General features: G+C 44.5%; 1 protein-coding gene across 1 annotated transcript in view; it reads right to left on the bottom strand.

Annotated features, from left to right (window-relative positions):
• The window catches only part of NDC1 (NDC1 transmembrane nucleoporin), a 367243-nt gene that overhangs the window by 32557 nt on the left and 319772 nt on the right, over positions 1 to 14914 (bottom strand). The window lies entirely within an intron of this gene.

Raw genomic sequence — 14914 nt, 5'->3', positions numbered from 1 at the left:
CTAGTGCTACCTCCTAAAAGAGACCACCGTGACAAGCGGGTTCCCCCCACTAATCGCCACCAGAGTATTTGTTTCCGTCTCCTACGACGGCATAGCAAAACCAGAAGTCTGTTTCTGCACACGGAAAGCCTCCCACCCAAAAAGAAAGTCTCTGCAAACTGGTATATATGACCAACATTGTGCAGATATCTAACTTCTTATTATGGGTATTATTGCGACTAATGGATGATCACCGTGTGCGTTGTGTGCTCAAAATATTTGCATAAATATAAAAATATATGTTAACTTTTAGATTACTAAAATGCTCTTTGATTTTATGCAAAACAGCCAGAAACGACTGTGCTATTTATCACCTTTCCCATGAGAAATGTATTTACAGAATGAGGTAGATTTACTCACATATTGAAATGTTTATATTCGGAGCGAGGGAATATTTCATTTTTAAACCGGCATTTATTTACAAACTGAGCCAGAAAATAGTATTTCCAATTTGCAGACTAGATGCAAAGACGACAACCTGAGGCCATGCCGCGTGACACACAGTACATGTTTTACAAGGTCTCATGGTTTTCATCATTCCTATTATTAGGGTAATTATTATGCACAGGCCTAGTTTCGGTGGGCAAAAGAATGCTTTACAAGTGACAGTCGGAAGTAGACTGTTAAGGAAGCACATTGCAAGGGAATAAAAAGACACGAGGCGGTAACCTGCGAGAGAGAGAGGGGCAGTTTGGCAGCAAGGGATCGACAAGCAACCGGGGAGGCAAAATGGGGGCGCAACTCACCCAGTTTCACATTAGGTGGGAGTACAGCATGTGTGCACCTAGGATTAGAGGCAATTCCTTGAAGAGGGCGGTCTGGAGCTCCTTCCTGAAATGGAGAGTCGAGGGGATAAGTCGGGTGGTGTCAGGTAAGAGATTCTGGGGCAAAGACAAATGGCCTATCTTCTGTTTTTTTACTTCCTGCACTGGTGAAGTTCCAGTATGCACATGTCCTTGCTTATGATTAATTGCGTGAGCAATGGTTGTGCACGTGGCGATGGATGCGTGGGTGTGCACAATGAGTCCATATGTTTGGAGGCAGGGGGCTGCATCATGAAAGTTATCGATAGGGAAAAGGTTGGGTTGTAGTATTTGTGCAACATCATTCAATTTGCTATATTGAGCATTTTGGAATAGAGTATGGCTGCAGATCCATCACCATGATTTACAGTGACCTACATAGATTGTGACAGAAGCGTCACAAAATGATTTACAAGAACTATACAAGTCTAGAATGCAACATAAGTTATTAACAGCGACCTCAATGGCATAAGATTGTGGCCACAAAATCAAAGTGATTTACATAGGTTCAGAATCAGCTAAACATATCTTAACTGAATGTGGTGTATTAGGTCCAAGATACATACGTTACTTTAGTGAGGATGTGTAGGACTTGGATTCCATCAAAGGTATTACATTTTGGAGACATACTAGTTTGCTTATTGCACTGTATAGAGTTTGGTTATATGCATTAGGAAATATAGAGCAGTTAACATTATAACCAGAAGTGAATGTGAAGACCATAAAAGTAGAACAAAAGATTTAAAAAATGCACTTCAGATGAAGAAAGGATAGAAGACAATCAAGAGGCAGAGGTGACATTGGCACCCACGGTTTTATGGGACATTTGAGGAAGTGGGTGTCATAGCAGATTGGCTGGAGGCTGGATTACCGCATAACATAGTTGGAGGGGATTTTAAGTCTTGACTTTTTCGGGGTGGACCCTGGGAAATTGTTCAGCAGATGACTCAACAGCTTGAGCTGGGGCACACCGGGTCTAAGGTGGCACACCACCCTGGCCCAATGGGGCCTGAGCATTTGTCTTCCAGGGGGAACCCATGATGCTAAGGCAACCTATAGTTTGCATAGGGGAGGAGCTTGGTCCTGGATAGACTACTTCTACGTTTCCAAGGAGTTGGAGGTCCACTGCTCGTCTTTAAGACTGGTTGATTTAGGCTGCAGTGACCACTTGACCCTGAATATCATTTGCAGTTTTCCGACAGGTATCATTGTACTGCATCTCCCTTCAGCCTTCAGAGATGCGAGGCGTGGGGGTTTGTCAGTAAGATGGAACATCTCCAATTGTCTCGCATTTGTGGGGGACATTACAGAGTGTGGTTGAGATTGGAGAGGGCCAGTGAGTGGACAGTGCCAATGGAAACATGTATTGAGATGATCTCATGGTGCCCAAGGGTCGTTTCTAGCAGGAAAATACATGCGGTCTGTGCCACGCCTCCATGTCCCAGAGTGTAGGATTACCTTAGCTAAACAAGAAAAGAGCTAAATGAACTAGGAAAGTAATATCCAACGGTTGAACTCCATCATAGTGCAAAGAATCCAATCCAGATACAAGAGCCATCTTAAATCCATCAGGCCGAGTAAAGTAAGTGACAACTGGGTGATGCTGGAAACGCTTAAACTATGCAATAGCGCAGACTTCTGGGCCATCATTAACAAAAAAGACTGGTACTTCCATGCCCGAGATGGTCAGCATGATTTCTGAGGAAATTTGGGTCAAATACTTCAGTGAAATATGCGACTCTGGCAATGAATCTGAACTGGAAGATAGGAATTTTAGAACATGAGAACATAATACCATTCTCCTTGACGGAGATGGTGTAGCGCCAGTGGTAAAACTATGGGCTAGAGTACTGTGTCCCCTGTTCAAGGCCATTTGGGAGCCTTGTCAGACCCGGTCATCCTGGTCGAAGTCGCTTATCCCATTTACAAGAAAGGAGACGTTGGGGACCATAGTAACAACAGAGCCATAGCCTCGGGCAAAATCAATGCAAAATCTATGCAACGCTATTACTGAGAGAGGTCAAGAAGGATCTTGTGAGGCTAGCCGTGCTTTCCAGGCATCAAGTAGGCTTCAGAGCTAGAATGGCCTCTACTTTAAATGCTATGGTTCTGGCCTACCTTATGGCTCTGATCAAGAGGGTCGGCCAGCGTCTGGCCTACATGGCCTCCTTGGACATGAATTTTGCCTTCGACAGTCAACCGCACGGTGCTGTGGATTAAACTGTCAAATTGGCAAGTCCCTCCTCATCTGGTACGGCTGCTAAGTCTCAGCAAAAACACGGAGTGCGAGACTCCTCAAGGAGAGGATCTTTTCGGGTTAAGTAGGGTTTCACGGAGTCAAGCAGGGGTGTGTATTGGCCCACTAATATTTACCGCCCATCTCTCTGACATTGATATGCTTTGGGCTAAGGAGACTGCTTTTCCAGTTAGAATGGGTCACATGAAGCTTGATTGATTGGCTTTTGCAGACAACCTGGTCGTCTTTGATCGAACACCTCTAGGCCTTCAGCGGAAGCTTGATTTGTTTTCCATCTATGCAGCAAAAAATTGTAAACATAGCAAAATCGAAGGTAGTGGTGTTACCCAAACAAGAAAGCCTAAAACTATGTGCTGGTTAGTGGGAGAACAAAGGCTTGAAAGAGTTCTGACAAACTGATACCTGGGATATCCCTTGTCGAATAGCTGCTCCTTGGCAGAAACTGGTGCTCAATTTAAATCGAAAGCTAAACCGTTAGTTTCGCAACTAAAGAGAATCTACTTTACACTCTGTAGAGTCTTGCTTCTGACATTAATTGAATTCTATCATGCCAAGGTGGAACCAACACTTCTGTATGGTCTAGATCCTTCATTGTTGGACATGGGCGATATCCTTGAATCCATACAAGGTATGGTCTGGAAGAAGAATCTTAACCTACACCAAGGCTTACCTAATTCAATTATTAGGCAGACATTAGGATTCATCTCAAGGAGGTCTATATCTGTGAAGACAATTGAACTTGTATGCTAAAATTGCTGACCCTGTGCCAGGATCCCTGTCTGAGGATTTGGGGATCATTTGTCAACACTAATAAGACCCTCGTCAGTCTCTTTAAAAAAAAATCTACGACCAGCTTTCTCTGGGAAATCAACTCGTCAGTGGAGGAATTGGTGAACAGGCTGTCTAAAACCAAGCAGAAACTGCTCATGTATGAGTGGGGGCAAACAATCGATAAAATGGGCACCTATCAGTCTCACAAAGAATACTCATTTTCCTAGGAAAAAAGGTGATTTACCCAAATACTGTGTTTCCATCTACCAAGGCAAGACGCTTATATTTATGGTTCAAACTAAACATACTCTCTATATTGGACCGCACTAGTAAATGGAACAGTGACCCTACGGGGTCTTCAATTTGCCATCTTTCTAAGCAGGCATCTTCCGTGGAGACACTGAATCATCACACTTTTGTCCCAGTTTGACAGAGCGCAGAACACTATTTTGAGGGACATGTGGGAAGGGAACCTATGGCAAATCTGTTCTGGGCTCGCCTTATGTGGGGGGATAATAGCTCTCTTGTTCTAGCACTTTGTAATTTCCTGAAAGACATTTTTGATCAGCTTAAAACATTTCTTAAATGTATATATTGTTTTGGTTCTATATGCGACAGTTGATGAAACTTGTAATATTATGATGTATTTATTTTATTCTGTTTGTGAAAGGCTTGCTTAATACTTGGTACAGTGTCAAGGTATAAAACTTTTTCTTTATTTTTTTAAAGTCTCCCTCACTCATGCATGATTTAGTGGCACCTGTGTTGACCATAAAGATGAATTGCTTATTATCTATCGCAGCGCCCAACAAGGGCTCCTTGTCAAGGACAGGACTAGGCAAGCAAGAGCTTTCTGTGGGCTGTCTTAATCAGGATATGTATTGGTACCTGGTAACGTGAAGGGGTTTCCTTCCATGACGCTGACCCCTCAGTACGGTGCTACCGTTCCATTCAACAATGCATTGGGTGTCGGTATTTGGCCTCCGTACAAGGTGTGCTGCTGGGTTGTGGGATGTATTGACCCACTCGGCTATGCGGCATCACCCTGCCAGATATGGTGATAGAAACTGAAACAATGGCGACAAAAAAACTTGTGCATGCCAAAAACCTACAAAAACCACGCTCAAGCCCACAAAATGATGGATGCACAACCAGCCACCCATGGTGCATGTGTGGTGGAATAGAGCACACTGCAGAAAATGTGCCAGTGAGCTCCATGACCAGCAGACAGAGTGCAGACAGAGAAGTAGCATTTTACAAGCGAAACCCCAAAATGTGCCTACAAATGACATTTGCTTTGTTGCTAAAAACTCCAAAAATGCCTATAACACAACACTTCAACATTCAAAATCTTGCCTGGCGCTAAAATGTATGTAATCTTAAGAAGCATTGCGAACATACAAAGTCCTAAATGTGAATAGCAAAACATTCAACAGACAAACTGGATTGTCTGTAAACTGGCAGCCTGTCAAAATCTGGGTGCAGTACCCTGGGCTACCTGAACGACAGCTGTCAGATGAGTTACTGATGAAACTTTAAAGTGATCTAAAACAAAAGTCTGCTCGATTAGCAAACATAAAAAGGATTTTTGCTAAAAGGAATACAGATTTTAGTTCTGTTTTTATCCCCCAGATGTAAAGCAAAGAAAGTAATGTTTGATGCAACAAGTTTGGGGTTTTGCTGGATTTAAGAAGTTAGCCTTGCTGAGCTGCAAGAACTGGAAAAGCAGGTTTCTCCAAGGGGGAGGGATATCCTCTCAGGAGAAACTCACTGGGAGATGGTAATAGCGGGTTAGCCCAGACCTTTGTCTATAGAAAGAGAAGGAACAATGACAGAGCTTCAGCACAGGAAACTGAGGAGTGAAGGTGGTCGTAAATGGTTCCTGGAAGGAACAAACAAGGATGGGGTTGCTCCTGGACTGCAGGGAGTCACAAAGGGGCCGACCATCTGTTGCTAAACATCAACAAAGAACAATTCTTAAAGACTCGTCATCCAAAAGGGTGAAAAATATACCAAGGACAGAGTTGTGAATAAAATTTTTGGCTGCACGCTTGAAGAGGCGGCACAGTCGTGTGACATGTTCTGGACAGGAATGGCATGGTCTAGTAAAAAATATATATTTATTTTTTCTTTATTTTGGTTGGTTAAAATTAGATAACCTTTCAAAACAAACATTTACATAAACAGATCAATAAATGTACAACTATATAATTTCTTTCTCATTATACATTGATTTGATTAATCAAAGACAGCAAAGAGTGAGACAAATTTACGAAATTCTCCACAGGAAGAGATATACTTGCATAGATATAAGTCAATATTACCTGCAGTAAAATTCAATTGATTAGTTTGCAAAATCTCGAAAAGCCATAAATAAAGCAATCCACAATAGGTAGCTGTTAGTTCTCATTATTATAGTGAATCATCATACAAGAACGGTCAGCTGATTGCATTACCGATTCCAAGAACTGCATCGTGGCTATTCTTATTGAGATTTTAGTTGTTGCAAATAATTCGCACCACAATCCATTATCAGAGCGAGCTATGTAATGCAAGTGTGTTAATTTTTGTAAGATTGTTTCTTAAAGGCATGGTCTAGTAAAAAATGTTATTTAAAAAATAGATAGGCAACATTAAAAAAAAAAAATACTAGCATTCTCTTTTAAAACTTCCTATGTAAAATTTTGAGCTATTCAAGCTCAAAATTCGCAAAAGCAAGCACATGGGCCCATCCATTTTGTGAAATGGATGCCCTCCTGTGCTGGCTTTTGCGGCACTAATGAAGGAAAAGCCAGCCAGCTGTAGTAAAAAAAAGCTACCGCTGGGTGGCTTTCCCTTCATTAGTGCTGTACGCGGAGGACGTGGACCGGAGACCAGAGCAGGAAAGCTGCAGCTGAATCTCGGTAAGTGCCATTTATTTTTTTTTAAAAATAAGCACTAGCTGGGGGTTTTTTTCTAAGTGTTCCGGGCTGGAGGAGCCCAGAAAACTTAGAAATAAAACCGCAGCTTTAAAAACGTATTTATGTTTGCAGTCGCTTTTGAAGCGACCGCAAACAAATACAACGTTATTGTGTTGGAAAACGCTGCGGTTTTTCTTTCCAAGTTTCTCAGGCTCCTCCGGTTCGGAGGAGCCTGAGAAACTCTGAAAGAAAAACCGCAGCGTTTTCCAACACAACCGCGTGGTTTCTGCCTGAATCTGCTTTCCCATTTGGGGCCCACGGGGAGCCCGAGAGCCCCAAATGGGAAAGCAGATTCAGGCAGAAACAACGCAGCATTGCGGAAAACAACCGCGTTGTTTCTGCCTGAATCTGCTTTCCCATTTGGGGCTCTCGGGCTCGGGGAGCCCGAGAGCCCCAAATGGGAAAGCAGATTTAGGCAGAAACAAAGCAGCATTTAGCATTTCCCATTTGGGGCTCTCGGGCTCCCCACAGGGAGCCCGAGAGCCCCAAATGGGAAATCAGCTGTAGGCAGAAACACTACGCGGCATGTAAACACAACCACGGAGCACCGGAGACCCAAAGTGATAGCCACAGCAGGCAGAAACACAACGCGGTTGTGTTGGAAAACGCTGCGGTTTTTCTTTCCGAGTTTCTCAGGCTCGAGCCTGAGAAACTCGGAAAGAAAAGCTGCAGCGTTTTCCAACACAATAACGTATTTATGTTTGCGGTCGCTTCAAAAGCGACCGCAAACATAAATACAACGTTTTTAAAGCTGCGGTTTTATTTCTAGGTTTTCCGGGATCCTCAAGCCCGGAAAACTTAGAAAAAAAACACAACTAGTGCCTATTTCTTTTTTTTAAATAAATAGCACTTACCGAGATTCAGCTGCAGCTTTCCTGCTCTGGTCTCCGGTCCCCGTCCTCCGCGTACAGCACTAATGAAGGGAAAGCCACCCAGCGGTAGCTTTTGTTTACTACAGCTGGCTTTCTTTTCCTTCATTAGTGCCGCAAAAGCAAAAGCCAGCACAGGAGGGCATCCATTTCACAAAATGGATGCGCCCATGTGCTTGCTTTTGTGAATTTTGAGCTTGAATAGCTCAAAATTTTACATAGGAAGTTTTAAAAAAGAGAATGCTAGTATTTTTTTTATGTTGCCTATCTATTTTTTAAATAACATTTTTTACTAGACCATGCCTTTAATTTTAGAATTGTGAAAATTTACACACATTCCTTTGTTAAATACACACATTTGTGGAAATTTGCATAAAGTTTGGAAATTGTGTTCATAGCAAAGAGGACAACATTCTGTAGAAAGTTTAAAGATCCTACAGCTGCGAGATTTTGATGAACAGCTACTACAGAAAATATGGCATCTTTGTGTGATTTGTGTAAAGGTGACCAATGTAGAAATATGTATTTCGTAGAAAATTCCGATTTTGAGACCAGTGGGTAAAGGGAGGTCTCCGAGGACTGTAAAGCAAACCATAAAATGTGACATCATCCGGCCTTGATCCAATCATTCAAATGCAAGGCGGAGATGAAGTTTTAGTAAATCCCAACTCACAGGTGCAAGCTTATCTAAGCCGGCCCATACACACATTTTGTGATGTCATTTTAAAGCATAGGCACAGCTGACAACACATAGGGACTCACACATCCACTCCCTTTCCTGATTCCGGCGAAGCACCCTGATCCAGCATTCTACATCCAGCTTTAATATCCTTCCAGATCCAGATGCCAAGACTCTTGCCAGCAATAGAGAACTATTGATTTCCAGCAAGGCCTAAATACTCAAGCTTATTTTCCCTACCCAGTGGAGCGCTGTGGGGGGGGGGGGGAGAAGGCCTTGTGAACTAAAATCCTGAAATTCTCTGGCTTGCTACCACTAGACTTGCCTGAAGAACTCGCTATCCAGCTGATTAAAATACCCACAGACTAGGAGGGCAGATCCTGTGCAAATCCGGCGACCGGCCTAGCTGATCCAGTCCCGTGCCTGATGTGCTGTTCTTCCTAGACCAGATCCAACCCAGGACCAGAACTGATGGTCCAATCTAATAACTTATTTTGTAAGTATTAATAGGAAGAAAAGTGACCCTAATATCTCTGCATAGTCTTATCCAAATCTCAATTCATCCCATCTGTAAATTCAGAATCATAGTATTGTTGGTACCTTTTTTGCACTGATTTTTCTCATTTGTTTTATAAATCAGAAGTCATTAGTGATGGAGTAAGAAAAGTAAATCCCAGAACGGAAACTAGAGTATCACACGTGAAGGGTTACGCTGGCCACGTACCTGGAAATTCACGTGCGATTCTCCCGTTATAGAAAAAACCGTGCAAGTAAAAGTTTGCAGCGAATTACAATTCTGAAAGATTCCTACATGTGTGAATTAGCTTTAAACTGTTTCCAACTTGGACTTTTAGTCCAAAGAAAACATTTGAAATCTTAATCACTGCTTGTGATTGTGTGCAACTGTTCAAAGCAGCTTCCATAGGAATTTATATCAATTTAAGTATTTTTGACCACATTTGGTGTTTTTGCCCAGTCAATTTTAAAGAAAATTTCAAAGCCATTCTGCAGCTGAAAAGTCAATTCCGTTTTTCTCTTGTGTTTGAAGGGGGGGAAGGAGGTGGGACTGATACCTGCTCTCTCCTCCCATCTCTTTACATTGCCTATTGGGGGTTGAGTGGTGTTGCAGGGGGAACCTCTAACCATAGTGCCATCTATCCAAACCAACACAAAAGTATTTTCTGTGCTGCATTTGTTTTGCTCATTACTTATTCCTAGTGTATTAAAGATATTATTCCGTGTTCTGTCACCCCATTGGTGATTGTTTATCGATTAAAATATATTACATTTTAAATCCATAAATAAATATTTACCTTTGCAAACCAGCCCGATTCATGGTTCAGTGTGAATGTGGAGAGGGGCAGGAGGTCTCAGGAGAAGGGTTCGATAGGAGTGGTATATCGTTCAGAATATTGAACTTCTAGATACAAATTAATAAGGGTTTCAGTTGCGCACTACATGCTGGGTGAGACTTGGGTGTGTGCCAGATTGAAATCTTACAGGGTGGCACATTAGGCAATGCTTGGGCCTGCATATGTGGGAAGTTTGGTGGCAACGGGATGTAGGATTGGTGTATCTCAAGGTATGGAGGTGTATGCATTATACCCGGCCGGGTGCCTGCTACTGCACGCTCTTGCAAAATGTCCCCACTTTCTGCAGCTCCAATACCGAGACGGTCCCATCCCACTGAACCCCCTGGGCCCACTGTTCCCTTGAAATGCTCCTCTTCCCCACTGCTGACCTCTCAGCCCACCCCTTTGCCTATATGCCCCCTATCGTGTCAAGTGCTTTCTGAACTTCCTTGGGCAATCCCCTCTTAATTACAAAATAAAAGAGGAACTGATCGGTCGCACTGGTCACCTGTCTCCATTAGTCACATCTCCTGCACTTTTAAAATGTAGTAAGCAGCATCTTCATCATCCCTCATGGTGAACTGCAATATGGACTGCAAGTCTGGTGTATCGAGGTACGCCAATCACAATGCATCCCACACTTGCACTCTATTATTAAACGGGGCCCCATCACGTGCATCATCTAGTTTTACTCCTGGGTTACCTGCCTAAAACCACAGGTCCCCAGCCTGGTCTCCCATAGTTGCAACAAGTAGGCTTTGCATGCCCCCCACCGCCATAGAAATTTCAGCTTTTTCTCAAAGGCGTATATCCACTTCCCAGCCCCGGCAGTAAGGGGCGGGAGCACCTTGATAAAATTATTTGTAGCCATCTGAAACCACGGCACATAATGCATCTTTTCAGGCACTTTATGCAGCAGTGGCAGTTGCATGCAGACTCCTCGCCAGGCTCCGTTTGTCTCTACCCTTTTATCCTTGCCACCGCTACCCACCCAAATCTGTTCTTCAATCGTGGTCCCCACTAACAACTCTGGACGAGATCTCTGGAGCCTCCTGGGCATCCTCTTCCAACTCATCCACAGTATCCCACTCTCCTTCCCGCAGCTCCCCAACCACATCCCTATCCGACCTTACTGTCCTGGAACCTATACTTTTCGTTCTGCGATCGCCACCCTTTCCTCTTCCACATGCACATCCTTAATCACGGCGCTATCCAACATGAACAAAATGTACCCAGTCCTCCATTCATCTAGGCCGCATCCTAGTTTGCTCTCCCATTCCTTTATAGCCCTGAAGCAGGCCAGCTCTGCTTGCGTCACCTCCAGTGCCCAACTCTCTTTGTGTTTTACTATCCCGTGGAGTAATGTTTGATGACAGTATCTACAGGGGTGGGGCAGTAGCAGACACGAGCAAATATGCTGGTGCACCCTGTGGCTGGATGGGAAATAAGTGGGTACAGTCCATCTCTGGGCACAGGCTGTGCGCTTCCACTGGTGCTGTTGCATTCACTACGCTCAGGGGGGTAATATCTAGCCGAAATGTACAACCAGCAGTGTCCTCCAAGTCCTCCACCATTAGTCACAAATCTAAAATCTTTCCACTTCTGTAGGGATTTACCTTTATAGTTAGCCGCTAGAAACGTACCCATGTGCTCCAAAGCTCGGTTATTAGTCCCTTCCTTCGGCCAAGGGCAGGGCATTCCCCCTTGGATCTCCCAACTTTTCTATTCTAGTCTTGTACAATGGAAATTCACTGTACATGTATTCCAACAGAGTCATCAACCCCATTTTGACAATCGTATTTTCAAAAACATTTTATTAAACGTCACTCAACATTCATACAATCGTCCCTACCAGTCCTCCAATCCCACCTTCCAGTCGCCCCCTGTCCCACTCGCTCCCCTCCTTTATGTGCCCACTTCTGCACTCCACACTTGTACGAGCTCCACTAAATTCACAATATTCAATACACTAAAACAACAAACTAAAATAATACAAAAACACCACTACTTTGCCTCCTGCACACCCACTCTCGCTCCAGTCCCCCGTTTTCACTCGCAAGAGGTGAAGTTACATCAGCGTGTTCGTCCGGGCTCTTCTGTCACAGGGTCCCAATAACTACCAGCACCATCCTTGGAGCGGCGAGCTCCATAGAGCAGACAGGTATTCTGTGAAAACAGCTCCCATACACCACTGCGAGTTGTGCACTTGGGACTGCCCACTTTAGGTGTGCGCAGCCCTGCCGGAAATGCAGCCTGGAAACCTCAGTCTTTGCAGGGGTCACTGGGATCACATTGGGGTCTCCAAAAATGTAGAAAAACCCCTCAACGCTTACACCAGAAAAAAAAAAAAAAATACAACCCTCTAGGGAAAAAGGCTCTTCGAATGGATTGGGTCCTCCCACGTATTCCTCATCTTGTGATAGACTCCCATAGCAGTGGTCAATTTGGAGGTGGGAGTACTAGTTATTGTTTTCATGGACAGAATGAAGTACCGCCCTGGCAAATAAACACTCATTGGAGGAGGAGGCATCTAAGCAGTAATGCTTGATGAAGGTATGCATTGATGCGCATGTTGCAGCCGAGCAAATATCTCTTGCAGGGACTCCCCTCTTCAAAGCCGCAGAAGTAGCCATTCCCCGAGTGGAATGAGCCCGTAGCCCATCCGGTGGGTCTTTTCCTGCTAAACTGTAGCATTCCAATATAGCTAGAACGATCCAGTAGGATATAGTTTGTTTGGTCACGCCACCCCCAATTTACGACCTGTATAACCCACAAAGAGTTGGTTATCTTGATGTAATTTTGAGATTTTTGAAATGTAAAAGCTGAGGGCCCTTTTGTGGTACAGTCTATGTAGTCTTCCCTCTTCTTTACCCAAATGAGGAGGATACAATGTTGGTAAAATGATTGCGTGACAAATGGAAGTCAGAAACTAATTTCAGTAAGAAAGATGGTTTAACCTTAAGAACTACCGTGCCTTGTAAAATGTGGTATATGGAGGTTTACATGAGAGAGCCTGCAGTTCACTAACCCTGCGGGCTAATGTTAATGCTACCAGGAGGACAGTTTTTAGTGTTCGAAACCTCAAAGGGCAGGAGTGCAGAAGCTCAAATGGTATACAAGTTAGAAATTTAAGAACTAGGTTTAAATCCCAAGTTGGGACATGAAACGGTACTGGTGGATATACATTGGTAAGTCCTTTCAGGAACTGAATGATTAATGGAATTTTGAAGTAAGAAACCTCTTCCGAGGAGCGCTTGAAAACGGACAGCGCACCAAGATGTCCTTCAATTGTTCTGATCTGGAGCCCCAGATTGGCTAGATGCAATAGGAAAGAAATCACCATGGGGTGCCACATTGAAAAGGGTCCACATCCTTATCTTTGCACAAGTTACTGAACTTGTTCCAACAGCACAGATACAAGGATTTTGTTGCTGGCCTTCTGGCCGAAAGCAAAATTTCCATTATGTCGTCGGAAGGTCCCAATCTCTGTATCTCAACCTCTCAGAAACCATGCGTGAAGGTTGAGTATCTTGAACTCTGGATGGAGAACCCGACCTTCGTTTTGCAAGAGAAGATACTCTTTGCGGAAGACGTATTGAGGGCAGATGGACATGTCCAGAAGATTCGGGTACCACGTCCTCCAGGCCCAATCCAGGGCAATTAGGAGCATGGTTTTCCTGAACTTTTTCAACCTCCTGATTACTTGAGGAATCACGGGGACTGGAGGAAACTCTTACAGTAGGGGGAACTCCAAGTCCACCACAAACACGTCTCCTAGAGCTCCTCTCGGGGGAAATTCCCTTGAGCAATACTGTTCGCACTTCTGGTTTACCTCGGTCGTGAACAGATCCACTTGAGGGGTTCCCCAAAGGGTGAAGATCTCCAGAAGGACTTCCTGAGCTAACTCCCACTCGTGGGAGAATGCTCTGCCTGCTCTTAGCGTCTGCCGCCGTGTTCTGCTCTCCAGCTAGGTGAACTGCTGATAGAGATTCCTTCCCGTATTGCCCAGAACCAAAGCTCCATTGCTTCTCTGCACAGTGGTAGTGATCCTACACCTCTTTTGTTGAGGTAGTACATGGCCACTGTGTTGTCCGTCATTATCAGGACATTCTTTCCTTGTACAGAGGGCAGGAAGGCCTTCAGCGCTAGTCTGATTGCCCTCAGCTCCAACAGCTTGATGTGTAGTTTGGACTCCGATGGAGACCAACGACCACTGATTGTCAGATAGCTTGTATGAGCTCCCCACCCCGTGAGTGAGGCATCCGTTACTACTGTCATCTCCGGCCATGGTGCCAAAAAGATTCCCCTTTTGAGGATGTTGTCATTGCAAGCCCACCATAGTAGATCCTGAGAAACTGCGCTCAGGACTTGTAGAGTATCCGACATACTCCCTGAGAACTGGGACCACCGAGTCCTGAGGGACCACTGAAGGCATCTCATTCTCAATCTGGCCTCTGGCACCAGAAAAAAATGGAGGATGCCATGAGGCCGAGCAACCTCAGAAAATCGAAGGCCGGCAGATGCTGGGCTTTCTGGAATGTTGTTACCATCTGCTGAATGTGGAGAGCTCTTATCTCGGGAGGCGAGGCTTTGCCAGAGGAAGTGTCCAAGACTACTCCGATAAACTGGAGTTTTTGGAATGGTATAATGTTGGACTTCTTGAAATTGAGGGAGAAGCCCAGATTGTGAAGAAAGCGACAGGAGATCAACAGATGTTTTAGCTTGTTCGGGAGAACGTGCTCTGATCAACCAGTCCGAGGTAGGGGTAGCTGTGAATCCCCCCCCTCTCCTGAGACTCGCTGCCACTACCGCCATCAGCTTGGTGAAAACCCTCATTGCAGTCTGTCTCGAAGTAGTTGCAGCCTAAATAACCAGACTTTCTGGAGTGGGAGGTCTATTCAAATACTCGGGATCAGAAGAACAAGTTACTTTCTTACCTGGTAACGTTCTTTCGATGGGATGGTCCGACGACGTATTCCATATCTATGACAGTAATCACCACAGCTGTGCTGCTTCGGAAACTTTTTCGGCGTCTGCGTCCTGCGTCGATGACGTCGATGCGCCGCCGTCGAGGACCTCCTCCGACGTCCGACGTCATCCGATGTGATAAGTAGGACGCACGACGCCAGTAGCCTCAGTTGTAGTTTTTTCCCCCAGAACGTGTGACAATAGTCAACTGCCAGT

This window comes from Ambystoma mexicanum, chromosome 1q, assembly GCF_040938575.1.
Source record: "Ambystoma mexicanum isolate Mex_15411 chromosome 1q, UKY_AmexF1_1, whole genome shotgun sequence".
Taxonomy (NCBI): domain Eukaryota; kingdom Metazoa; phylum Chordata; class Amphibia; order Caudata; family Ambystomatidae; genus Ambystoma; species Ambystoma mexicanum.
The sequence above is the reverse complement of the archived record's forward strand: the minus strand, read 5'-3'. Positions and strand labels throughout refer to the sequence as shown.